The sequence below is a fragment of the Hakea prostrata genome, chromosome 4, assembly GCF_041222555.1.
Source record: "Hakea prostrata isolate BN-2017 chromosome 4, UWA_Hpros_2, whole genome shotgun sequence".
NCBI lineage: Eukaryota > Viridiplantae > Streptophyta > Magnoliopsida > Proteales > Proteaceae > Hakea > Hakea prostrata.
Window position 1 is genome coordinate 43,187,913 of NC_142603.1, and position 27,731 is coordinate 43,215,643.

General features: G+C 35.8%; 1 pseudogene; it reads right to left on the minus strand.

The window, feature by feature from the left end:
- Nucleotides 1-509: 509 nt before the first annotated feature.
- On the minus strand, nucleotides 510-4,017 carry LOC149018982 (protein TIFY 6B-like; annotated as a pseudogene).
- Between the last annotated feature and the right edge of the window lie 23,714 nt (nucleotides 4,018-27,731).

Consider the following 27,731-nt stretch of genomic DNA (forward strand, 5'->3'; position numbering starts at 1 on the left):
CTTTTTCACCCAACAAGGCTGGCAAGAGCAAGTTCTTAGCCATGGTGAGAATTCAGTTTAGTCGGATTGGTGTTGTCCAGTCATCACCTTGACGATGGGAAGCCTAGAGGGTCGTCAATCAACCAAACTCTTCATTAGTTTGAATAACACTATGTTCAAGTTCAGATTCGATTGTAAGCAATCCAAATTTCTATTTCAAAACCTCCAAATCCCTAAAACTACCCTCCCTTTTACTGTTTTCCTTTTTTGAAATGTTAGTTCACCAAAACCTTACAGCAGCCCAAATTCACCAGTAGAATCCATTCAAATCTCAACTCAGCACCTCCACATCATATCCTACACTAAGTCTGCCTCTAACCCATCCAACCATCAAAAACATTAAGTGTCCTAATCCATCCTTATTATAATTCTAAAACTTTTCAATTACTTTATGTCTAAATATCAAAACACATACATATTTGTTTCTGGGAAAGATGAGATAAAGATATAAACCATGGTAAAAGATAAAATTACCTTTCCTTGTGGTTCTCTAGAAATCAGGCCAAGGATGCTTTGCTAGCTTGTTGCACAGCTGCAGAACAAAATTTTTTATTCAATCAGTTTGTTAGGATAAGTAGACAGTCTCTACAGTCACAGAGTACATTATCTAATGCAAGTTGCAACTAAAGTAGAAAATTTTCCCAAGAAAGCTATGCTGAACCTACCTGTTGGCATGAGAGTTGTAGCAGGAGATGCTACAGGAGCGACCACCACTGAAGCCTCAGGTTGGTTGCTGCTGCTGGGGGGTATCAAAGTTTCTTTGGATTTTGTTGTCATTGCTTCATCATTGTTGCTAGACCCACTACCTGATTGAGCACTAGAATAGGAAGTAACAGAGATTGGGCTTGGAAGGCCAGAGCAAGGCGTAGTTGGAGTAGACTAATTGCCATGAACACTGTCAAACAACATTGGCTTTGATGTTGGTGCTGAAACTTCTGAAGCCCTTTGGTTGATGCTCATGGAAGCTACATTTCTAGCCAAACACATGATCGCCCAAGCCTACATATATATTACAGCGAATTAGACTTGAAAGAGTTGTGTTTGTCTCTCTGTATATGGGTTTATGCTTCAAGAAGAAAGATGCAAAAAATACCTTCTCAGGAGAAACATCCTCAAACACATTTACAGTACCAGCATAAAAGATGGTCAGTTGAGGCCCTGTGGGTTTTGAGATGTTCCTATAAAATTAGTTGACTCAGTTTAGCATTCAAAGTGGAAGTTAATCTGATATAAGAAATTAACAAATAAGAAATAAGTTATTACCTTAGATCAATTGAATCAGAAGCAGGAATCACAAAATGTGAGGTTGAAACAAGAAGCCCTCCAACCGGTTGTTGCTTCAAAGTAGCAGGAACCAAGTTTTGGCTTGTGGTAGTAGCACCATGAGTCTTGAAGAAAGAGTTGCCCATGGAAATAGAGAGAGTCTGGTTGGAGACAGGAATGCTCCCAACTTTGTGTAGACGATTGACATCAACACGTTGAACAACATAAGTGTTCATCGCATTAGGAGTACCTACTTGCCTATCAAAACTGAAGTTATTCTGCACACCACAAAGAATTGCAATATTAGATCTATTCGAACTACACGGAGGCTCTGAACTTTATAAATCTTTAGACACGATTCATGCAACCTTCAGATCGAACCTGAACTATGCTAGCATTAGGCTTGTGATTAGCATCAAAAGTATTTATTGTAGATATTGTAAATGTAGAATTCGTCAGTTGATTAAATACCATCATCTTTGCCCTTTCTTCTTGGGCAGCTTTGAAAGACATGAACTGAGGCAGGGCAGACACCTTGTTTGAGAAAGGCCACTGCATTCCTGAACTCTTCATGGAAGCTAAAGATTAAACAGGAATACAAAGGAAACTAAATCAGTTAGGTAAGTGATTAGAACAAATCATACATGAAATAGCAAAAATAATAGAAATCCATTTCAAATCTTGATCAGACTTACCAAGAAGCTAAATCAAATATAAAGATAAGAGCAAATACGAGGTACAGGGTGGTCAAAACCCACAAGAAGAAAAACAAAAAAGGAAAAGAACACAAGATTCTTCACGTGAATATTATATCTCCAAAAAGATCCACAAGAACAATAATTCTTTTAAAAATAAAAAACCATATGAAAAGTAACTCATCCAATAATTGTCAATATGGAAGATAGAGTGTGTGACAATGCCAACACCAAAAAATTATGACTGAGAGACCTATTCTTTGCAATGAAAATGCACCAATTAGTAAAATAAAGCAACTAATAAATTAATTTATGCAAGTTAGATAAGCACAAAAAGTAATGATGAATAATGTCTTATTAAACAAGAATTGTAAGTACTTATGTGCAACATACACTCCTATTTAACTTGAATAGCTGTTGGTCAATTAGAATATAAGTAAAAGTTAATTTTCAAATCGATTATACGTACTTAGTTCTTAGCTAAATTATACGTAGGTAAAATGAAACATAATGGTTTATGATTACCTAATACAGGATTCTTGTCTAATAATAATTTTGCTAATAACTCCACTTTCTCTTGCAATGCATCATATTTTTGAGCATTTAATTTCCTTCCTTCTTCTCTTTGTCTCTTTTCCTCTTCTGTTTCTTGTTCAACTTGTTGGAGTTTTTTAGTCAACTCTGCAAGTCAACCATCCAACTCCTTGTTTTGTTGGGTTTTTGTTAGCCCTAAATCTTTTGAACTTACTCCCGCTCCTAACAAACGTACCTGACCATGGGTATCTAGTCCCAAATGAGTGGTGGAGATACTTTTGAGGATTGGAACGTCATTTCGATTCTCTTCAGGCAAATTAGCCAACTCTTCATTTATTGCTCTCTGATCATTAAACATTTATCAACCAAGTTAGCCCACTAAAGACTCCAATATCATATCATATCATTCATGCAGACATTAATCTTATACATAAATGCATACCATTATTTCAGCTAAAGTAGGATCAACAGGAGTTTGATCATTCCTTGTATGTGTTTCGAAAAACATCTCTATCTTTGTAGGGTCCAAACCTTCAAGATGCTCCTTTTTCTAAAGAAATCCAACAATAAATAAATAAAGATAAAAATGTTAACTAATAGTTTGCTTACATGTTCACAATAATTTAAATAGAGTGACATTTCAGAAACTTACCTTCATGCGAAATCATTGTGCATAGCTTCTTCAACCACAAGTATGAATTATCTTTTGGAGCTTTTTGATATCAGTATTAACATGACACACCTTCTGCATAATAACAAAACAATTAAAAGATTAACTTAACATTGACTTTTACATATAAAATGTATGTTCACAAATAAATGACTTCTTACCGTGTTCTTTTCACTATCCATATGTCTACAAGTTCTTTCCATTGATCTAATGGAACCACCGCTGGACAATTATTGATTGCCTCATCTATATTACCAACATCATCATAAAACTCTTTTCTTAGTTCCCTTTTAAATGCCTTCCATTGTAGCCTCATTTTGACAATATACCCATTTCTTACCCAAAGCATCCACCTGATAACTCTTCTGTAAGAAAAAATAATTATTTATCAAAAAAGAAACATCTTAGTTGTAAATACTAATGCAAGTAAGATTGTTAATCGTTTTACCTGGATTTTATTCCATAATGCTTCTTTGTAGTGAATGTGTACTTTCCTCCAATCATAATAGTTATAGGGGAGGTTCAAACCGTTTCTTACCTGTGTCCCTAGGTAAGTAATGAATTCTGCTACGTAGCCATCATCCCCTTGTCCATATACATTAACCATGACATGCCTTATTTCCTTCAAATCCATCCTTTGCATCTTCAAACACACGTTTGGATCCCTCTTATGATGTTTCCCTACAATTGAATTCCAATATATGAGAAACAAATCAAAGGCACATAATTTAAATAAATAAAAAATTATAAGCGTGTCAAAAGATCCTCACTCAGAGTTGAAGTGCTTGAAGAAGGAGTAGAATCCACTGGATCCATTAAAAGTCACAAAGTGAAACACTAACAAAGAAAAACTTGTAGATGTATAACATTATATTATCATTAGACATTCAATTACAACATAATAGACAATGTTAGAGAAATATTATCCTTTGGCTCTGATACCATGTTAAATGAATGAACTCATGATCTCAATATGAGATCATAGTGTTATATTTATAGAATATGAAAATATTACAATATGAGAAATAATACATATGTGCTATTCTCTAACAAACAACTATAAAGACATTAAAATAGCAAGCAACTAGAATAAGATGGTGAGTGAGTTGTATCAACAAAGACAAATTTTGATATGATATCTTGCACAAAAAAAAATGCATTAGGAAACTTGGAAAATGAAATATAAAGGATAGTAATCTACTTACAACTGAAAAACAAAACACAAATCAACCAACAAAAATGCTGATCATATTCTAATTTAAAATTGAATTTGTATGTCAACTATTATTCCATCCATATCTATCATTGTCCAGTTAAGACTAAGATCACCAACAACTATTTGTCCAATATTTTGACTTTTTAAAGAGAGAGTTGTTGGTATATTTGACTTGTATCTTCAGTGACATCACCTTCCATATCATAATTATCACATATTGATGATTTTAAAGCAACCAACCAATCAAGCCTCAAAGGGTCTGGTGCATAAAACACTTGCTATGCTTGTGTAGAGAACACAAATGAGTTACTAAAGTGGTTAAATGCCCAACTTCCTTAGGGAGGTCTTGGGTTTGCACCCGTTTGGCGGCATTAATTATATATATATATAAAATTTCCCTTGAGGATGTAATCGTGGTGCACGTAAACTGGCCCGGATGAATCTCATCCAAATAAAAAAAAAAAAAAAAAAAAAAGGGTCATCCATCTCATTTTTACTTCAACAGGCATTGGGTCTTTACTACTAACAACACTATGAGTTATCACTGTTACCATGACACCACTATTCTGAGTTCTTCGACTCTTTTCACGATCCTTTGTGTGAAACCTTATGCCATTAATAATGTAAGCACTGTAGCTTTTATATTCCCAACTTGGACCATTAGCCAACCATCTAATGTTGTCAGGTACCTCTTCCCCACGTTGGCATAGATGATCAACCTACCCAATACAAAAATTATTTGTTCTTTGTATAATTAACTTGCAATTAATCTATTAGAATTATCTACCATTAGAATCATTACACTTACTTGGTCTCTAAACCACTTTGGAAATGATTATGCATGTACTTTCAATCTGGTTTCAGCCAGGTTTCCTGAGATCTTAGTTTGTGGCTGTTAGAAACCTAGATTCTAAACCATGCTTATATTTTTTTTGGGTAAAACCGTAAAAGGATCATACTTCTATTTGGGTCATCTTTCTGTAGAGAGTTGGGAAGTATTCGATAACCTTTTTTGTTCTCTTTCAAGTTTATATTGTGGATGTTGTCAACTTGGAAAGCTTCACTATGTGAGCTATCCTGCTCATGTAAGTAAATTGTTCAACCAACCTTACTCTTAAATACATTCGGATGATATTTCAACATTTCATTAGTTTGTTTTGTTACAAGTGTTACTGAGATACCTCGATATGCTATTTTGAATTTTTCATTTTTACTTCTTGTTATTTTTGGTTTTTGGCTGAGGTTCATACTCAGTTCGTTGTTCTTGTATAAATTAAATGGACCTCGAACTAGGGAAACCAGTGTGAGCTCAATTGCAGCAACGATCAATACAATAATAAGACCAAATTTAATAGCTAGAACTGTTTTTTGCTTCTTTTTTTTCTGTTTACATATGAAGGAATAGCATTAAAGGATATAGAAGGATGAGCTATATCAGTACTGGTTCTCTGACCCATAGCTATCTCAACTAGTGAACATGGATTTTATTCCATACATGAGGCTACAAGGCCACAAATTTGATTTCTCAATAAATATTTTCTTCAATTGCAATAAAAAGGCTTATTTAGAGCTTGGGTAAAGCTTTAAAAGAAATAAGCCACAAAAATAGAAACTACTCGCTAAAAGCCAAGAAACTAAAATCAAAACTTCCTGTAAAAATAAAAAATAGAAACTCCTGAACTAGTAACAAACTAAATTAGAAACTACCTAAGACTCTATTACAATGAAACAAAATATACTTTCTAAAACTAAAAATATAGAACTAAGCTATGGCAACATTAGGATAGAATCTTTCTCCACTAGTAGGGTCCAACAGATCTTCGAGAAAGCATTCCCAATCATGGCAAATACTGGCTGTGATACTGTTCACAAGAAAATAGATATAGATGGTAAGATTAAAGACAGTTTAGCATGTGTATTTTCTCTTAATGAAATCCCCAAGTGAAGCAACTGATAGGCATTGTTTACTTTATGCCTATCAGTTGTTTAAAGACAAGTTTATGGTGCTTAGGTTTCCAAGATGCTTTGTTTAATTATTTGATAATTTAGTTATTCAACCATACAACTGAAATCGAATATGGTGCTTAGGTTTCCAAGAGAATGACCAGATGACCAAATGCATATGTAACTTCACTAGTGAAAGAAAAAGAACAAAGGTACACCAAATATGCATAAGACTTATTCAATTATTTTGGCTTCAATATCATACATGTCAAATCTGAACCCTTATCACCTAAAATTCGAAAAACATATTTGGAAAGACAGGAAGTTATAAACATATAACCAAATAAAATTAAATAAAATTAAAAAAAAAAAAAAAAAAAAAAAAAGAGCAAAGCACACTTAAACAGAGACCATACATTGATAGCAGTTATTTAAAAACATCTAGAGACAAGTCATATAACTGTCAAAACTAACCGGACATTTCCTAATATAATTAAGAAGGAGGTCATTAGGTCATTAATTTTAACCTGAATTTTAACACCACAGAACAGGGACTGAACCCATAAACGACCTAAAATAAACCACTTAAGAAAGAAATAAACTTTGGCCAAAAAAAAGGAAAGAAATAAACTATTTAAGTATTTAAGTTAATTTACCATATGAAGAAGCACATTAATTAAGAAATAGGTCTTGAGAAAGAAAATTGAACTTCAGTAGTTGACATACCAATGAACAAGTACCAGAAGTAATGGCCATAAAAAATATTTCATTTCTATGCAATCTATTTCTAGGCCAAAAACTGATTCAACTTGATGGATATTAGTGTTCTTTTATTGATTTTTTTCAGCAATAACTACTACAATATCTGATCACTATATATATATAGGCTGCATATAGGACCCTTTATCTTTTTATTTGATGATGGAGAGATTTTATGAAACAGGGAATGAAGAATGAATGGATATTATACCTAGTGCTCACTCCCCCGGATTTTTTTAAATTTTAAAAATGCCTATTTTTTTCCTTATTTCTCTCACTTTACATGTGAAATACCACCATTTGGCCCCCTCCAAAAATTAAAAATAAAAATTTAAGATAAATATGATGGATACAAATGTCATTCTTAGTCATTATCTAATGGTTATCATTAATCTCCTAGTTTTAAGAAATAATAGGTTAAATTCTAATTAAAAACTAACTCACGATCCATGAATTTTTCCTATATTCTCTCTTATATTTTCATTCCTATTTATTCTCTCATGAATCTCCTCTTTTATTCCTATTTTTTTCTCTCTTTTTTTTCTCACACTTCTCAGAAAAATATTGGAGTAGTTAGCAAACATTGGAATCGTAATTATTTAATTTTTTCATGTCTAATCGTAATCATTTAATTTTATTTTTGAATTCATAAACTTTCTCATAAAGTTTCGATTCCTACTAATAGCAATTTAAATGTTAAGTTTTATTAGTTGGATGTTTAAATTTCTGTCATTAACATTATTATCATAATCTTTGATTTTTTAATTAATTTATGATAAATTGAGTGTTTATCCCATATTTAGTTAATAGATTCCGAGTATATCTTTTTTCTTATAATTTCTCTCACAATTTTAGCCCCTATTTTATTTTAATATATTTTTTATAATTTACTTATAATTGTGTTATCTATATTTTAGTCCTCTTATTAATTTACCTAAATTTTTAATGTAAAAATATTTTGAGATGGGACCCACATTGGCCCACATATATTTGGCCCCCCAATGTTCAATCCTGGTCCGCCCTTGCTCACTGGATCTCTTATTTCAAACTCATGTCTATTTGCATCATATCCACCACATCGCATCCACATACTACGTTATAGTGACCTAAAAGAAAAATAGGGGGTGCTAGGCAGATATAATAAGATGCTTGTTAGGACTCCAAAATTTCATCCTTGATCCCAAAGCAGCATATGGTTTCTTACCCTCACACTATGGGAAAGGAAAAATGAAAGGAAAATCATGAGATACAATTGTTTGTTGCACAAGTGGGAAACAACCTTGAGAAACAAAATAACTAGTTTTGGGGAAAGTGATAATTGGCTCAGTGAATCACCTAGGTGGAGAACACAGGGAAAGGAAATTAATTCAGTGGAAACATGACACATCTGAACTTTTCTCAGCAATAACAAAATTGAAACTTTCTAATTCTGAAATTAGAAAGGGATAATTACTATTGCCCCCTTATACTTTGGTTTTGTTACTAATCAAACCCCCTTCTTTGTGAAATTACTATTGCCCCCCTCACTTCTAACGGTATTAAGTGGATGTTAACATCAAATATGAAATGTCTATTTTGCCCTTAAATTTAAGAAGTAAAAAATATAGCATTACCCTCATTTATAGAAATTATATTGCATGTCAATTATATCCTTAAAATATTATATTTTAGAATTAGTTTTGATTTGGTGGGACCACATACTTATGATTGTTGAAACTTTCACATTCCACTTAAAATTTTTCATAATCACCATGATGGAAGTCTTACAAACAAATTAGCATATAATATCTAATTGATAGAAAATTTGGTAACATATATAATGGTCAACATATATTAGATGATTTTCAATTTTCAACTTTGAATTAAATTTGATATTTCTTAATATTTTAGTTTCTATTTTAAGTTTTATTTAATTACATATTTCCTTTATTTGGTGATTTCTTTTTAGAGAAAAAAAAATCACATCTTTCCTTTATTCGGTGGTTTCTTTTTTAAAAAAAAAGTGAAATTAAAATTAATTTTTTCCTATTAAGGGTAGTATTATCACTTGAAAAAAGAGCAAATAAGTAAAAAGATAATTGCAAGGTTAATTTTTGGGATTTTGAAAAAATATATAGATGTCACATCATTAGTAAACTAACGAAGCTTAATGTTAGGGGGCATTAGTAATTGTAGACAAAGTTAAAGGTTGGAATAGTAATTTTAAAAAGTACAGGGGATAAAGTAGTAATAAAATCAAAGTACAAGAGGGCAACAGTAATTATCCCAATTAGAAACTATCTTCATAATTCAGCCAGTAGTATGAATACAAAATTAGAAACTACTTACTACTAAATAGAAACCAATCTAAGGTTCTAACCATATAATTTGATCTTATGCGGCATAGATCTTCCAAAAAGAATTTTAAAACAACACAAAAATGAAAGCATTTATGGAAATCTTAACTTGTACTCAACCAGGAAAAACAAAATCTTCATTTAGCAGCATGCTTTGAAGTGGAAATAGTTACTTCAGTTTGTATTATGAAATCTCTCATATATATTATTTAATTCTTGATTTTTTGCACCTCCATCCATTTTTATTTTTAATTTTATTTTTCCAATAATGTGGAAGCAAAACAAGGGGCCAAACAAAAACACAACTGGTCTTCTCCCTTAATTGTATTCATCACTAACTATACTGTCGAAGGCGGCCCGGACCTAAACCAGATTTGACCCGTTCTATTTGCAAGTGATTTGACTGTCGTGTCACGAGACTCACAACTGGAAGCAACATCTTCAAAAAAGAATTCATTTGAGTTAAAAAAAAAAACATCTAATGAGGTAAATCTTTTTCAAAATCAAATAGATTTGAAAATTTTTCTCATTTTTCTATTACTCCGATGATTTTTAATATCCAAAGTAGAAAACTTAATGTTCTATAATGTCGACTGTCGTACATTAGTTTACTCCGATGCCTCAATCTTATTGCATTGAACTTTTATAATCGTAATTCTTACTTGTATTCGAACAAAATGAACATACTGTAAGAATGGGAAAAAAATGGATAGATGGCTTATGAAGAATTAAGGAGTATTGAATTATATAAATAAATATCACACCATAATTATTTTGTGTGCCGGTCACTCATAATAATGCAATGTCTTCATTCACAATAAAATGGTTTAATAATTCACACAAGTTACAATCCAGATCAGACCGTTCATAATATATTATGCCCACGTGGCAGAAAGAAAACAAAATCCTTTCTCTTTGTACTACTAATTCTTATTCTTAAAGTTTGTTCAATAACATTATGTTCCTCAAGAGATAGTTCAAAGGAATCTATCAAGGTGAATCATAGTTTTCCCCTTGGAAAAGGCCATGGCCCGAGACGGTTCAAAGGAGGAGGGAGGGCTGCCCCGGTTTAAAGTGGAGATTTCAGTTGACCCAGAAGCACAATCCGACGGATCAAGATAGATGGGCTGGAATGTGGGCCCAGATAGAGGGGCTAGATCAAGGACCGAGGAGGATGGGCTATTATGGTTTGGGTTCTGATCCTCCTTTCGCTGGGAGGGAGAGTTCTGGTCCACGATCAGTAATAATAGACTTGGGCCCTGGGTCAACTAAAGGTCTCCTAAACGGTCCAATATCCAATGTAGAATGAGGCCCACTTTGAGCAACCCCTGACCTTGATCCACTTGAAAAGGTAAGCCCACTCATCTGATAATTCTCAATCACGCTTGACGCGGTGTCTGTGTAAGGGTAGGGCAAGTCTCTTCTCGCTCCACATTTTCTAACCACAAAATAGGTAGGGCTTACAAATGAGAAGTTATAAAAAAATTTAACAGGGTGGGACTCATAGTGAGTATCTTGTGGCCCCCTTATATTCGTGGTTAAAAAGCGTTCGGGGTTTTGTGCTAAGTGTGTCAATCAGTATAATTTCAATACGGTACCAACTTTGAATACCGAAAACCAGAACTGTACCGTGCTGAATTTACACGGTATGGTACGGTTTCGGTATTTGTAAAAACGGTTCGGTACGATTTTGATATTAAATCGATATGGAAAAACGGTTTAAAAACAAAATCTAATGCTGTACACTTTTGGTACAAACAAACCCATGGCACTTTTGTTATTAGTTTATTAAGATCCTAATAAAATTCGACCAAACAATTGATAGAATTTGATATTAACAAAGACAAAGCAAGTAAATCTAAGAAGATGAGTGAATGACGAAAAGAAAAAAACTAAAATAGGGAATTATAGATAGGATAAATGTGAAGTGTTTTCATTATAAAATTACATTTTTATCCCTTAATTTGGTACGGTACCAATTTGGTACGGTTTCGGTACATACTGACGGTATGAATACCTAAAACCAGAACCGTACCGAAGAAATTCAGTTTCGGTACGTATCATACCGAATTTTGAACAGTATGGTACGGTGCGGTTTTAGATGATGCGGTTCGGTACGGTTACACATTTTCGGTACACAATTGACACCCTTAGTTTGCGCTCCTCGTTAGGGGATCTGATCTAGACTTAGGGGAAGCATGGTGTCTCTACAAGTGCCGTTATCGAGGGGAAAGAGTAGGGTCCAGAACCCTTAAGGGCCTGTTTGGTTACATGAGTCTGGAGATTTAAAATATCTATAGATTTCAAATCTATAGATTTATAATTTATAAAATAGATGTTTGGTTGTAGAATGAAATCTGTGGATTTATCCTATAAAACTATTTGATCGACGTGATTTTTGTGAATATGCAAATGTATATGTTTTTTGAAATCTCTAGATTTCACCCCTTACCCATAAATCTACCGATTCACGTTTTTAGTGTAAAAAGATGAATCTCTAGATTTCATGAATCTAGAGATTTTTACAACCAAACGGGTATAATTTTCAGATTTATGAATCCAGAGATTTCAAATCTCTGGATTCATTTAGGGCCTGGTTGGTTACATGAATCCAGAGATTTCAAATCTCTGGATTCATGAATTTGAGAATTATACCCGTTTGGTTGTAAAAATTTCTAGATTCATGAATTCTATAGATTCACCTTTTTACATTAAAAACGTGAATCTGTAGATTTATGGGTAAGGGGTGAAATCCAGAGATTTCAAAAAAGCTATACGTTTACACATTCACAAAAATCATGTCGATTAAATAGTTTTTTAGGATGAATTCACAGATTTCATTCCACAACCAAACACTTAATTTTATAAATTATGACTCCATAGATTTGAAGTCTATAGATTTGAAATCTCTAGATATTTGAAATCTTCGGACTCATGTAACCAAACAGGCCCTTAACCAAACAGGCCCTAAAGGAATGGTGCTCATCTCGTGGATGTAAACATCATCCAAAGGAGAAAAATAGGGAGCCATTTCGAGGCCATTTTTGAATGGCTCATTAGAGGAGATGCAAGAGCTTACCGGTTGAAGCAGGGAGGAACCCTAGTTGTGCAGGGGAGCACATGAAACACCATTCAAGGGAGTCCAAACCCTCTCGAGACTGACTCCTTGCTCCTAAGGTAGCCAAGTCATTTCAATTCTCTTTTAATTGAAACCATTATACAAAATTGCATGAGATCTTCACTCGTCTCGAGTTTAGTGGGATGAAATGAGAGGACAAAATATCTTCAGTCAAAGGACTCAGAATATTGGGATGAGATGGGTTGGGTTGAAAATTTAGGATTTCCGGGGACAGGGCTTCTTTGTAAAAAGGACCTTAAATAGGGGTATAAAGGGATAATCAAAATCTGCTTCTTAATTCATATTTGTATCCATTTAGGGGTATTCGAATTAGTTTGATTACTAATAAGATGTGAATATGGGAATACTTTTTCATCAGATTATTACCCTTCTAGTAAAATTTTCCAATTATGTTATTTTTTTGGATTTGTTTTCTTATTTTTTATAAAGTTTTTACTTGAGATATGTGAGTATTTTTCTAGATTTTCTACTAAAATAATAACAACATTGCTAAATCCTTAAATGTAAAACATAATCCTTACAAATAAAATGGTAAAGATGTCAACAAGGAATAAAAATATTCTATTTAATGTGCCCATTTAAAAGAATTTGTATTTAAAATTTTAATTATCCGAATATTATCTGAATTCGGCTGGATCCATCCGAATGCTAGGACTCCTAGTTAGGGCTATTTTGTCTTAGTGGACTTTAGTTCAACCTACTTATGTGATGTGTGGCAACAGTGCACTCAACTTGTGAATGAACTAAGGGCTTGTTTGGTTACATGAATCCAGAGAGTTCAAATCTCTAGATTCACAAATGGGAGATTTATACCCGTTTGACTGTGTGGATCTCTAGATTCATGAAATCTAGAGATTCACATTTTTATACTAAAAATGTGAATCTGTAGATTTATGGGTATAAGGTGAAATCCAGAGATTTCATCTCTACTATAAAAGTGTTAAACTTTTGAACCATGACTCCATAAATTTTTTTTAGGATGAATATATAGATTTCATTCCAAAGATTCAGGCTAACCAAACAGTTAATTTTATGAACCATGACTCCACAGATTTGAAATCTCTAGATTTTTGAAATCTTCAGACTCAAGTAACCAAACATGCCCTAAGTGAAATTGGCCGAGCCCTTTGGGATTGAGAACTGAGTTTCTCACCTAGAGATCCTTATTTCAACTCTACAAATCTTTTCTCTATATTCTTGGTGGATTGTTCCACTTCTGTTTATGGTTGATACTTCTTTGTTGTTGTCTAGACCTCTTGGCCTTAGCTCTTTCATCTAATTAAAGTTTTCATACCTTGGCCCTCAAAAAAAATATTTTCTTTATAATTACTCTTTGTATAGGATCCCTCTTAAATGGTTTTGCTTTGTGTTTATCATTACTTGCTACTATGTGTGGTCTCTGCGCAATACTATAGTTTTCCTTGAGCAACCCCCAACGCAACAGGTAGAGTTTCGATTAACATATCCAAGTGGTTTACTAGAATATACATTAGACCCATGGATAAGTGCACTTTGAACCAAACAAATCTTAAACCTAAACCATTTGAACAATGTATTTGTGCTTCTCTATCTGATTTCACAATCGTATTTTAATGTGTTCAGGTTTCTCAATCCATAAAGGAAAAGATCTATAGGTGGATTTTGGGGCTTTCTTTATAATTACTCTTTTTTTTTTTTTTTTTTTTTTTTTGTTGGGGTACTGGTGTTTTTTTTAATACTGGAAATTAAATGTCGCCGGATGGGTGCAAACCCAAGACCTCCCCATGGGAGGATGGGCTTTTAACCACTCTACTAACCCACCATTGACTTTCTGGGGAGACTTCTTCTAAGTATTTAGTATGGGGTGGATAAGGACCAATAATTTTTTGAAAGCTACGATTGAGTTTATATTGTATGGGGTGCAAAAGATTTGGTGTGATGAGAAAGCCGTTTTTGATATGCTACCTAGACCAAATAATCATGCTTGGTCTCTCAGCTTAACCCATTTTTTGGTCGATACCTCTAATAGAACTACTAATGTTAGGGTTTCTTGCTTTAACAATCCCTTTGTCTTGAAATGGTTCTTTAATATGGCTATAATCTCATCCCCTGATTACGATAGGAAGGCGTGGTCCAATGTAAACATATATGACTTATGTGCTTGGCAAGTATAAATAATATATTATCTTTCATTAGAAAAAGGAAAGGAAAGAAGAAAAAAAATCTTGAGCTTTTGCATGATAGGGGTACGTTGATGCCCTAAGCAGATCTAATGCAAATTCAATTGAAAGAAAATAAAAGCATCATCAAAAAAGAAAATAAATGAGCAATTCTTTTTCGTCTAAGTGCCTTGACAGACAACCTTTATTATCTTAAACAAGTTGAGATTTCCATGGAGACCCAGGGCATGTTTGGTAACCTATTTAGAAAATGTCTTTGATGTTCTTTTGTTATTTGAGAAATGGAAGTGATAAAATTGGTCTAAACTGAAACCTTAGAACGAGTTTATCAAACACTAGATTATTCTAATAGTGTTTTGAAACTATTTTCAAAACGAATTTATCAAAGATTCATTTCCAAACAAAGAACGGTCTTTTAGCACAAAAGCATCAAAAAATAATTTTACAAAAGAACAGATCTCTCAGAATGAAAACGTTACCAAACGCATACCCAATATCTGTGCTAGTTTCTTTAGCACAACAAATAAAGAGTTAAGAACTAAAATCTCCCTTTACCAATGCCCTTAGTGGAATTTAATAGATCAAAATGACTCCTCTCAAGCTTGTTTGAAAAAAGAAGAACAAAAAGGTTTTCCTCCAGTGGATCTTAAGATCACCAAATCCAAGCAGTCTAAAGATAACTTTAGATCCTCTCCACCCATTTGGGTTGTTCACCCATCTTCCCACACTCATAGTGGGTCTGATACAAGCATACATGTGGTACATGGGCAAAGCCATGTGTAAGTGTGGAGGAATGAGAAGCCGGATGATATAGACAAAATAACCCAAAACTAGGTTTGACCACCGTCAGACAAGGCCTGACGGTTGAACCATCAAGTTACGTGAAGAGGAAGGGACTTGAGCAGTTATAGAAGGTGACACAACTCCTTAAAATTCAGATGGACAATCGTTTCCCAGAAGGTAACTAACACCAATATGGGATGGACAATCATGCCGAAGAAGGTAACTACTATTACCTCCGAAAGAGGGGTAAAACCCTATGATCGGGTGGCCACAAAGGGGTGGCAAGGATTGATCCAATGGAGGAGAACCACAGGTAGACCTTGTATAAACTAAAGGATCGCATTGAGAAAAGGTAACTGAATCGTTTCCCTCCATTATTATATTCAATCAAGCTCTGCGATCAGCAAGAGCATTGTGGTGTTCCAATTACTAACTTAGCCTTCAGAGATAGCTACCCGACTGTGCGGTTGGCCCACGTCTAACTTTGATTTTGCAAGCAAGTGTTGTAGGATTCCAAGGTTAAATGGTTTTTGGATGCATCATTTGGCCCATTTGTGGAAAACACTTCAAAAAGGCTATGGTAGACACCAAATCCACGATTTTGAGGCATCATAAATAGAACTTCCATCCTCCTCCAAGGGACAACCCACCTTAGGGAAGTCGTGTTCATGACGGAGAAATATGTGAAGAAGAAGAGATAGCTAGAGAAGTTCATCTGAATGACCCAAATGATGAGGTTCGAATGGTTCCGGTCATTCAGGAACAAATGAATCAAATGCAAATCCAATTGTTGGAGATGCAACAGATGCTCCAAATGGTGGCCTAACACCTAGGAGCTCTAGGACTGTGAAATCCCACCTAACCCTAATCCGAAGACCCTGTTTGATTTGGATGAAGAAGTGACTTGAATGATATTTGACTTGGAAGGTGGACCTTGAGTTCCATGTTGACATCTTTGGAAGGACCTATGAAGTTAGATTTGACCTTTCCTAAGTTGGTTGAGGACCCAAGTGTTGGTTTTGACCTCGGAGATCCAAAATTTAGCAAGTTGGCAAAGGGGGACTGCTTGATCGATCCTCCCTTGGTTGATACCATCGACCAAGGCAGCTCTAGAACAAAATTGTTCTAATTTTGGAAGTTTTGGATTTTAGATCTTTATATATATGCAACCTTGGTCTAAACCTAAACACTTTGCCTCTTAACTATTGGAGAACATGGGAAGAACCCTAGAGCCTCCTCCTCAAGCCAAGGAAAATCCCCAAGCATCCAAGCAAGGTTCCTCCTTTGATTTCTCTTCTTCAAGGTTAGTATTCAATCTTACTCTTATTAGATCTACTCTCTCTACTGTATCTTCTAGTTGTTTTGATTATGAGGAAGGTATTACACTACTGTAATGACCCAACTTCTGATCTTCTTAATCTTAGAGTGAATCCCCATTCACTCTATGTTCTCCTTAAAGCCATTTGGTGTTTTTCTATGTTTTGATCTAGCATTGTTGCCATGATTCACTCTTACTGTAGTTTTCTATTCTAATCTATGTTAGACATGTTCCTTAGTAGTTTCTTATGTATGATCTACTGTTTTCTATCCTTTAGAATGATCCCCATTCATTCTAGCCTTTTCGTGAAGATCCGCGGTTTAAGCCTAATAGGTGGTCCGATTAGATTTCTATTCCATTGACCATGTTTGATGCTTGGATCATCATAGATAGTCTTAGTATGTTTTTATGGAACTCCCCTTCGAATTTCGGAGTAATAGGACTTCAAACGAAGAAGTTATGACCAATTTAGTGTTTTATGTCCGTACAGCAACGGGTTGGTCGCTCACCTTTGGTTGCTCCGACTGACCAAGGGTGACAGAACCAACAAAGTCAGTGACAACAATTTTCTCTGTTTTGCTTCCGTTTTGTCTCCGATTTGTTAGGGTTTGTTATTTATGATCTATACATATTTGTTTAAGGTTGTTTAGGTGATTTTGGACTTGCCCTTTGACCTCTTCCTCGAAGGTTTCAAAGTCAGATACAAGGTGAGTACGTTTACTCACAATATGCATATTTACATGCCTTGATGTATTATGATTTGAATGCATGAGTTAGCTACTGTAGTTTCACTTTCTTTACATTGTATCACTTCTGTAATTACATTAGGGTAATCATATTCTGATTTAATTATTGGAATTTTATTATTGAATGATGTGAATGTGATTTGGACTATAATGTGATATATGTGGAATCATGATGTGATGTGATTGCCTAGGTTGTAGTTGTGGAATGGGGAATGCCCTTTTGGCGTTTCTGTCATTGGACACCAGGGGAGGTGGTATGGGACACATTCCTATAGTGCCCCTTTGGTGCTTTCCTTGACTACTAGTTGACATACCTAGGTTTGGTCTAGAAGTGTTTGGCTAGGGAAACCCCTGTCATATCTGACCCTATCGGAAGGGGAATTGAGACCGAGTGACCCGTGGCAACAATGGAGATTTATGGGCGCTCAAGACCGGTAACCAACCCGTGAGAGGACATAAATCACATTTTGGGGGCCATTCATTGGTAGGGTTGCATGTAGTAGAATTGGGCTCTTGAGCGCTCGAGATTGCAAGAAGCATGAGAGGACACGAGAGCTTCCTGTTTATTATGTGTTGATGACCAATAGGGTTAAAAGTCTACGTAGCCAAGAAGGAGATAGTGACTCTAGGGGGAAAGAAGGAAAGGATTGTGGGAAGCGAAGAATGGACTTATCCGAACCCTAAGTAGATGTGACTCAGTAGATGACTTGCATTGGGCTAAGATTAACCATGACACGCGCCAATACTCATACCAATGGTGGTGAGTGATAGTGTTGACCTAAGCCCCAACCATGGAATGTTCAAGAAGGATGCCCTGACCCAATTACTGCGAAGAACCCAAAAGACCAGGAAGGTTGAAGGAAGAGTGACTTGAGACCTACTTAGAGGAGTATGGTGCTTTGACTTAATGCGTGTCTGCCGATAGAGACCAGCATATATAGAGTTAGAAGCATACTTGCATTCATTGTATCATAGCATTGTATTTATGTTTGCTTTGGAATGTTTGTAGATGTTTATTGTGATTAACCTACTTGCTAAGTTCTTTTGAGCTTACCCTTCGGGGGATATGTTTTTAGATACTTTTTGTAGGAACGGAAGATAACTCGTGCTCCGGAGAGGACCCTTCCCTACATGGTTCAGCTACGAAAGTCATTGGAGAAGATTATGATCAGTGGTGGACTGGTACACCAATGTGGACCACACTGATGGCTCCTATTGATGGTAGTAGGCATCGTCTTATTCGTAGGTGGGATCGTGAGTTAGAAGCTGACCCGAAGTTACAAGAGCACAATCCTAAGGCAAAGAAGAAGAAGACTAGTGAAGACTGGTGAAGAAAAAGAGCCTATGGAAGAATTTGATTAGTTTACTCTTTATTCTTCTAGACTTTTATTTTGACTTGTAATAGCTTAGATTGCTTTAGAATTTCGATCTACCTTTACCTTCCGCGTTTGTTTGTGGAGTATAATTCCGCTATATTCTACAGTTATCCATTTTGGTTGGTACCTTGTTATTACGTACTGATATGTTTTGGTGATCCTTTTGAGATCCTTTCTATTTTGTTTCTTAAATTATCAGAATATAATGATTTGTTCTTGCTTTTGATTATATTATTGTGCTATGTGAGATATGATCGCCTTAAACTTGATCTTCGGGGCTATGGATCACACACTCGGGTATGCCAAATAGGGTACCGGCTAGGTGGATGTGACGAGGACACCCTAACCTCCATGATCAGGAAGAAACTCAAGGACGAGCACAAAGGGCTAAAATAAGAAATTCTTCACCCGGGGGGGCATTCTCCTCAAAGAAATAGACAATAGACAAATGGCCAAAACTTCCGGCAGGAAAGAAACCAAGGTTCACAAGAAGTACGGGAAGAGAGATCGGGAGTTAGGAGGACTTGAGAGTTGCCAAGGCGAGATGGTCAGGATGTTCGGGATCGAGCACAAGGGATTCAAACTGGAAGTATCAGCAATTTTTTAGGGGACTATAATGCCCTTAGTCTTTTAGTAGTATTTACATTATTGTCCTTGGAAGTGTCACATCAATTATTTGAGAAGATTGTTCCATATGGCACTGTCTATGCATGCAGTTGTGGAGATCGCATAATCTATTGAGAACCGTAGATTTAGAATTTTTTTAAGAACCGCCCTGTGGCATTCCACGTAGTATGAAACTACTATTTTCCACATTGGTTTGGTTCAGAGACTTAACCCATATTTTGCAGGCAGGGTTTCTTCCTGACATGCTTTTATCCTTAGCATGTTCAAGTGAGAGAAACACTCTATTTTATAACCCGTATTCTGGGTTAACCGGGTTTTATACTAGCTTGTCCTAGTTTACCCAATATTTTACATGCTTGGTACTAGCATTGATCCTGTTGGAGCCCAAATCAAGGGTTAAGGACAATTATGCTACTTTACATGGTTGTCCTATGAACCATGTGGTCCATTATGGATTGGGCCAAAATCCTTGTGGTCTTGTTAAGGTCCACAGAAATCATCCCTAAGTTTAATGTCATTTGGGTATGAGGCGGATGGTAAAGGAATCACCCTATGATCAAAATCTACATATCAAAGGGATTTTTGTCATTGTCTTTCCCTTTCTTCCTTCTTATCACCTCAAATTCAGCATCTTCCGGAGGTGGCATGATATGGGGTTGTGATGATGTTTGTGGGTTCATGGGCCCACCACTACTTCCATGTGATTATAACATGTTTCGATATTGCCTATGATACCTTCTTTGAAATTTTGAAGGAACTGTGATGGTTCTGGAGTTGGTTCTATTCTACACCTTCCAGATGTATTTTGGAGTTTTTGCTTTACTTTGTCTAGAGCCTCCTCATGTTCTTTGATTTGTTCACGGAGCTCTAACTTTTCTTAGTGTATTTTGATCATGAGATATTTGGCCTGTTGAAGAGCTCGTTCTTTTTCAACATTTCCTTTGTTGAGATTGTTGATTTTGGTTGCTCTAGCGACAAGTTCTTCAGTGTATTATGCATTCTTTTTCTTCATATTTTCACAATTGTCGCAAAACAATCTTCTCTGAGCCATTGTAGTGAAAGATGGTTGTGATGGTGGTGTTGTCCTGAGTTTTGGGTCAATGTAGTAATTTGAGCCAAGAATGAGCTTGGCTTGCATGGTGGCTTCTCCGAGAGTGGCATATCCTTTAAATCTTGGAGTTGGGTAGTCTTGTATTGCTTGGACGACATCTTCCCAATCAAAGAATATGCCTTTTGTGTTGCCTTCAAAGACTACATAAAATTTGGATTTTCCTCTCTTTGTTTTGGCTTGATGAAACAGTAATGCTATTGCATTTAGAGGATTGGTTATATCTGGCTGAAGCTTTTTGTTTCCAATGCTAATGTTGATGGATTGTCAGAGATTATCAAGAGCAATTTTTTTCATCATCATTGATCCTATATTCATTGTGATTGGCAAACTTTATGTTGGTATTCTTAAAAAGAATATGAAGACCAATTTTGATTGTCTTTGGTGGTGACTGTGATCTTGGAGATCCTACAAATACACTTGTGTTTTGATTATGAGTCCTAGTGATGGATGAGTATGATGATGATGAGGCATTAGAATTGCCTGTAATGTTGAAGGGTAAGATCCTCCTTGGAACAACCATATTAGTTGTACCCGAAGGTTGTGATTGGTTTGGTGTGAGGGGAGAGGATACAGGTGGGGACTTTGGATGATGATCCTGAGAAATGGATGACCATCTCTTAAAAAAGGTTCTTAGGAATTTGTCCTCCTGCATTATTAAGTAGCAAAGTTAGCCAGCTCATTTTATCTATAATATAAGAGTCATTTTAAATAATATATTTCATTTCTTATATCATATATCATATCTTAGTTATTAATTATGTTAAGTTCTTCTTCTGGAATGGCATGTATGGATTCATCATAAGCTATTCCAACAATTCTTCTTCTCATAAAATTTAATTCAACTTATTTTTCTCTTATTTTATTTTATAATTCATTTATCTTTCTTAAATCTCTTAATCTGTCTTGTGCACTCATCTTGGGTCTTTTAATATTTGATTTATTCTGGATAATAAATCAATTGTTTTATTATCATTGCCTTTTATGTGTTCAATTTTGATTTGATATCCTCTATTATAAAAATGTGTTCTAAGTATGACCCATCTTTTATGTTGGATTTTTTTTCATTATAATTTTTATATGCTTTTATTATAGCCTCACAATCAGTTCTTATTGTAAATGATATGTTAGTAAGAGATATTTCTATTGATTTTAATCCTTTGATAAGGGCTTCAACTTCATATTCTACGGATGTTAGGATTTTGACAAAAAAATTTCTTGACTTATATTTGCATATATGTTCTGTAGTTTTTGAGTGATATTCAGATGGATTTATTTTGAGGACAGCTCCCCATCCTTCTTCACATCCATTAGTTTCTAAAATTCTATAATCCTTGTCTATGGGTAATCTTAATGGTAATATGTTTTTAAATAATTCTTTAATTTTTTGAATAAATTTTATATCATGGTTATTCCATATATGTTCTCCATTAAGGAAAGTCTTTTGGTATAATAGTCCTAATATCTTTCTTAGATTAGGAATAAAAGGTCTAGCCTGATTTACTAATCCTAAAAATGACTTTATTTGGGTAATACTTGTTAGTTTATCTGAAAATTCTAGAATTTTGAAACTATATGAGGGTGTAATTTTATTGTCCCTTCTCCTAATTCTATCCCTAAGAAATTTATATTATACATTAAAATGTTAAAACCATATTCATTGCTTTCGTAGCTCAGTTGGTTAGAGCACCCGTTTAGTTCAACTCTCAACGAAAGCAAAATTTATTCGCTTCTATATACTTTTGACTCATTTGGTAACCCATTGAAAAATAGTTTTTGGTGTTTTTTGTTTCCAAAAGAAGAAGAATTATTTTGTTTTGCATGACTTCTACAATATAAATTGAAATTTATGAAGATTTTTGCGAGAAAAAAATGACAATGGAACTTTATGGCATCTCCACCGCCAATGTGCTCAAGGCTCTCATGATTTCTTGATTGAAAAATTCTGGGTTCAAGGCGAAGCATACATCATCAGGGTGTTTCTCGTCAAGACATTTGAGGCACTTGTCCAATGCATCAAGGTGCTTGTTCAATTATGAGTTATCTCAAGCTGCTTCTCGTTGTGGAACTTTTGTGTTTTGACTCATAAGTCGATTGAGCCAGTGACTTGCCACTCTTGGTTCTATGCCTCCTTGTCAAGTCCTTTTTGGATGCTCCACCCTCTCCTTGTGTAGTCCTTGGACCTTGGAAATCAAGCATGACGTCCTTCCAAAGTAGAATTCCTATTTCTTGTGCCTATTGAATTGACCAATCATATTAAATACAGAACCCCTTTGCTTAATCTCTTGCTCTTGGTCGTCATTCCTAGCCTCTTCCTCATACCTCCTTTTCCGAGCAATACTTGTGGTTCTTTGGGATACCCTTTGCACATTTTGATAAACTAACTGAGGGTCTTGAGGTGAGGGAACCTCCGATCTTTGAAGAACCACAAAGTGTTGAGATAGGTTTGGGGAAGTAATTTGGGTGACATGTAAAGCCACCACTCTTAATAGACTTCCCATCTCCTGCATGTGCTTTTCCATGGCTTGCATACATTGCTCACTAGTTAACCTAGTGAGATCAAGGTCTTGAAGTTGTAACATGCCTTCAGACAGGATCCAGCACTAGGAAGACACTACGAAGCTGGAAGAAGGAGAATTAGATCCCTTAGTATGCGTTTGGTAACGTTTCCGTTCTGAGAAACCAGTTCTTATGCAAAACCGTTTTTAATGTTTCTGTGCTAAAAGACCGTTCTTTGTTAGAAAATGGGTGTTTGATAAATCCGTTCTGAAAATATTTTCAAAACACTAATAGAATAAGTTGGTATTTTTTTTTGTTGAAAAATAAGTTGGTGTTTGATAAACTTGTTCTAAGGCTTCAATTTGAACCAATTTTATCACTTTCGTTTTTGCTCTTTGGTAAAAACATCTTTTTGATGTTATGCAAAAAGCGTTCTTTAGAACACTTTTCTGACTGGTCCATTCTTAAAGAATAGAAGAATGAACCGTTTTATCAAACGCCTCTAACCCGTTCTTCCGTTCCCAAAGAACAGAAGAACGCCAAAAACGTTTTTTAAGAACGTTATCAAACGCGCCCTTAACAACCGTGGTTCCTTTCCCCTAGCATTTTTTTAGACTTGACTTCTCTTCCTCTCGAATCATGATGAGAACATTTTCTTCTGGATTTTCGGATGTTCCTGCAATCATTATCTCACCATGAGGAGAGTAGAAGAAAAGAGAATCGCTAGACAAATGCTTGTTTCCCATAGACATTGTCAAATGTTGCACCCAAATCTGACCCCTCCAATGATCCATGCTTGATTTTGGCTAGTTCTTGCTTCCTATGAAAAAAGAAGGATGAGTGCAAGCAAACTTGGATGGTTGGATTGAGTCATATTCGAGTACCACACCACCTTATCACTAGGGCTTTTGATTTGCTTGAGCAGGAAAACTTAATGAAAGTTACGAGAAAAACAAGCATTACCATTAAATGTGGTAGGTGAGGGGTACTTGTAGTGAACCTGACTCTTCGTTGCCAATAGACTATCTAGGTGGCACAAATCCCATACATAAAGTGCCATGTGAGTGGAATGGAAGCCTCCCCTATGACTATCAAAGGCTTGCTATAGGCGTGAGTGCCTAGACTTGATGTGACCATGTGACCATTTCCTTGTCTTGTCAGGCAGGCAAAATGAGTTTATGGAACCCAAGAAAAATGGTAGAGGATTGGTCACGTCACTGTCATATATTGTGTAATGTTTCCCTTGTAGGCTCCAGCTAGCAATCTGGCCAAGGTGTGAAATGCCGCCGACATCATGAATGTCAGTGGCGGTTGACACCATCGAAACCCCGAAATGTCGGCCACATTTCCCAGACAAATCATGGGCAGTTTCAACGTGCTTTGGTAAAGATCAGTCAAACTTAGTTTAAAATGACAAAAAAAGGTTTTGAATCCTTCATTCCGCTTCTTTGCCCATTCCTCTTTCATTCCAAGCCTTCAACTCTCTCCTCTCTCTCTCTCTCTCTCTCTCTCTCTCTCTCTCTCTCTCTCTCTCTCTCTCTCTCTCTCTCTCTCTCTTACTCTTGTAGACCTAACCTTCTCTGTTGCACTACAAGATGCTCAGGTTTGAACTTAAAAGCTTCGTAGTTCCTAAAGATTTAAGGTGAAGAGCTTTGTTGTTGGTTGGTTCTTGAATTCGCTTTTAGTTATCTAGTTTCTTCTCTTGCTATTTTGATCAATCATCTTTCAAGATGTGTTTTGATCAGCAATGGTTGTTATCAGAACTAATTGCATGATCTCCAAAGACATCTTTGCATCTCCACCAAAGTTCTATGATATACAACGGCGTTTATGAAAAACGCTTCCACAAATTGCAAATTGATATACAATGGCATTTATGGAAAACGCCATCACAAATTGATATACAACGGCATCTATAAAAAATGCCACCACAAACCACAAATTAATATACAACGGCGTTTATGCAAAATGCTGCCACAAATGATATACAACTCGATATACAACCCGTCACACATTGATATACCACGGCGTTTGTGAAAAACGCCATGACAAATTCATATACAATGGTGTTTGTCAAAAACGCCGTCACAAAGTAATATACAACCCCAAAAAAAATTGATATACGCCAACACTTTAAAAAAACATTGTTATATTAGGAGAGAGATGATCTAGAAGAAAAACCTTCGTCTTCCAAACTAGAAAATAGCGAGGTGTTTTGGTAACCAAAAAAGGGCGAGGTTATTTCACAGGGAGGAAATTTGGGTTATATGAGGGCGTTTCATCAAAATGCCGGCACTACATTTGGGCTAACACTCTGCCATCTAACATTTTGTTCTACTCAGAAAAAGGACCGAAAAAGTTTGAGAACATACGACAACATTTCTTAGGTATGCCGCTAAAAAAAGTGACATAGACTACAACGGCATTTGTGAAAAACGCCATAACAAAATGACATACAATGGCGCTTAGGAAAAAAAGATGTGATAAAATAGCATACAATGGCGCTTGCAGAAAAACACCATGATAAAGTGATATACGACGGCGCTTTGTAAAAATGCCGTTATACATTAACATACAACGGCATTTTTTAGGAAATGCCGCTATATGCTAACATACAACGGTTTTTTTTAAAAAACACCGCTATATCCATACCCAAAGTGCCGCCGTAGCCCCGTTTTCTTGTAGTGCCAACAATATGTGGATGACCATAGGGTTAGGGAATAGAGTCCAACAGTGGTAGCCAGTTCGTGAGGATTCTCATTCCTAGGTGAGAAGGATATTGAACCGATTTGGGAAGTATCTGGACTACATGTAGTATGTTGCCGTATGACCTTGCATTGGATTAGAAACCCCAACATGCTTTAGTACTCATGCCAATGGTCATGGTGAGAGAGTGTGGACATAAACCCCAACCATGGTTGATTGACGAGGACTGAACTCCTTGCCCGGGATCCCAACGGAGGTAACCAATCCATGAGGGATTGGAGTGACTAGACCTACCCAGAGGAGGGCTGGTGGTATATCTTAAAGCATGTCCGCAATATAGAGACTTGCATAGTTAGATTCTAGTTGCATCCATATACTTGTTTATCATTCTTTGTATATGTGCTTACCCTGATACACTGTCGATATGTATTTGAGATGTGTTTACTTACCGAGTTCGTCAGAACTTATTCCTTTCTTTGTATGTTACAATATATTATATAGATGGGTATACTGGAGCAGGAGAAGTTCTATATGATTGGAGCAACTCCTGTGAAGAAGTCTTGGAGGCATCAGTGGGTGATGGAGATGTATATCATGAAGCCACCTGCAGATGCATAAAGTGCGCTTATAGCACCCATTGACGGTAGAAGGAGACAAATAGCTTGGCATTTTGAGAAGTCTTTGAAGCAAAGTTGCATAGCTCCTTACATTGCTAAATTTGAAGAAAAGACTATAGCCCTCGAGAGATCTAAAAGAATAAAACTAAACTAGTTTAATTTTTGCTTCCACTGAACTCGATACATTTTGGACATCATTACTTTATTTCTTCTTTGATTTATCTTTTGGAGTATTTGGACTCCTGTAATCCTTTTTATTTAATTAGTTGAATTTACTCTTGCTATTGATTATTATTTCTTTCATTTATTATTACTGATGGTAAACCGTGGATCCTGTGATAGATCGCACCCACGGGTTGTCGGGCGGGACCGATACCGGTAGGTGGGGTGTGACACATCTGCTCAATCACAGAGGTGTCAAGTGCAATATAAGTGATTCTCATCTTTTGAGCCCCAACAAAGGCCTTGGTTGCTTTCTCATGTTCTTAACTAGCTACTCTTGTAACCTCGTTAGCTCAGTCTTCAAGGCTTTAATTTTATCCACCAAATTCTTTTCCTCAAATACCATGTGCTTGAGGTCATCTATTATGCTATTCAGACCAATGGCAGTGTGCCATCCCTCTCACCTCAGCCAGAGGTCATCTTCAATAAGAAATCCTCAGGAGAACCACCTTCGGCCTAAAATTCTTCTAGCATGCCCTTGATGGAGGTGAGTTGAGGAGGGACATCTGGTGCAGTCTCTAGAGAAGCAATAAGGAAGCCTAGGCAATTGATTGTAGCAGGAGCATCAGGACCAATGAATCCTCCATTTTTCGTGTGAGTAATCACCATGTCTATAGCTAGAACGGTCTTTTACCATTCCTTACCTTTCTTTGGTGCTATTGGGGTTACCAACAATTGCGTTGTCCATTGAACATAATCTAGGAGAAGAAAAGGGTACATTAGGAGCAAGATGAGAAATTTAAGGTAAAGGAGAGTGAGCCAATACCCCATTAGCAGTGAGCTTGCTTGGGGTAGCTGGGGGATTATCCTGAGATATCCCTTAGTCCTCTATAGTTTTTTCTTTGCAGTTGCTGCACTTTGTTCCCTTCTCTTCCTCTTTTTCTTGATCTCTTCTTTTAGTCTCCTTTTTTTCATTGCTTTCTCTTGGGTCTTGGCATTCCTCTGGAATTTTAGGTGTGACTTGATTGATACCTT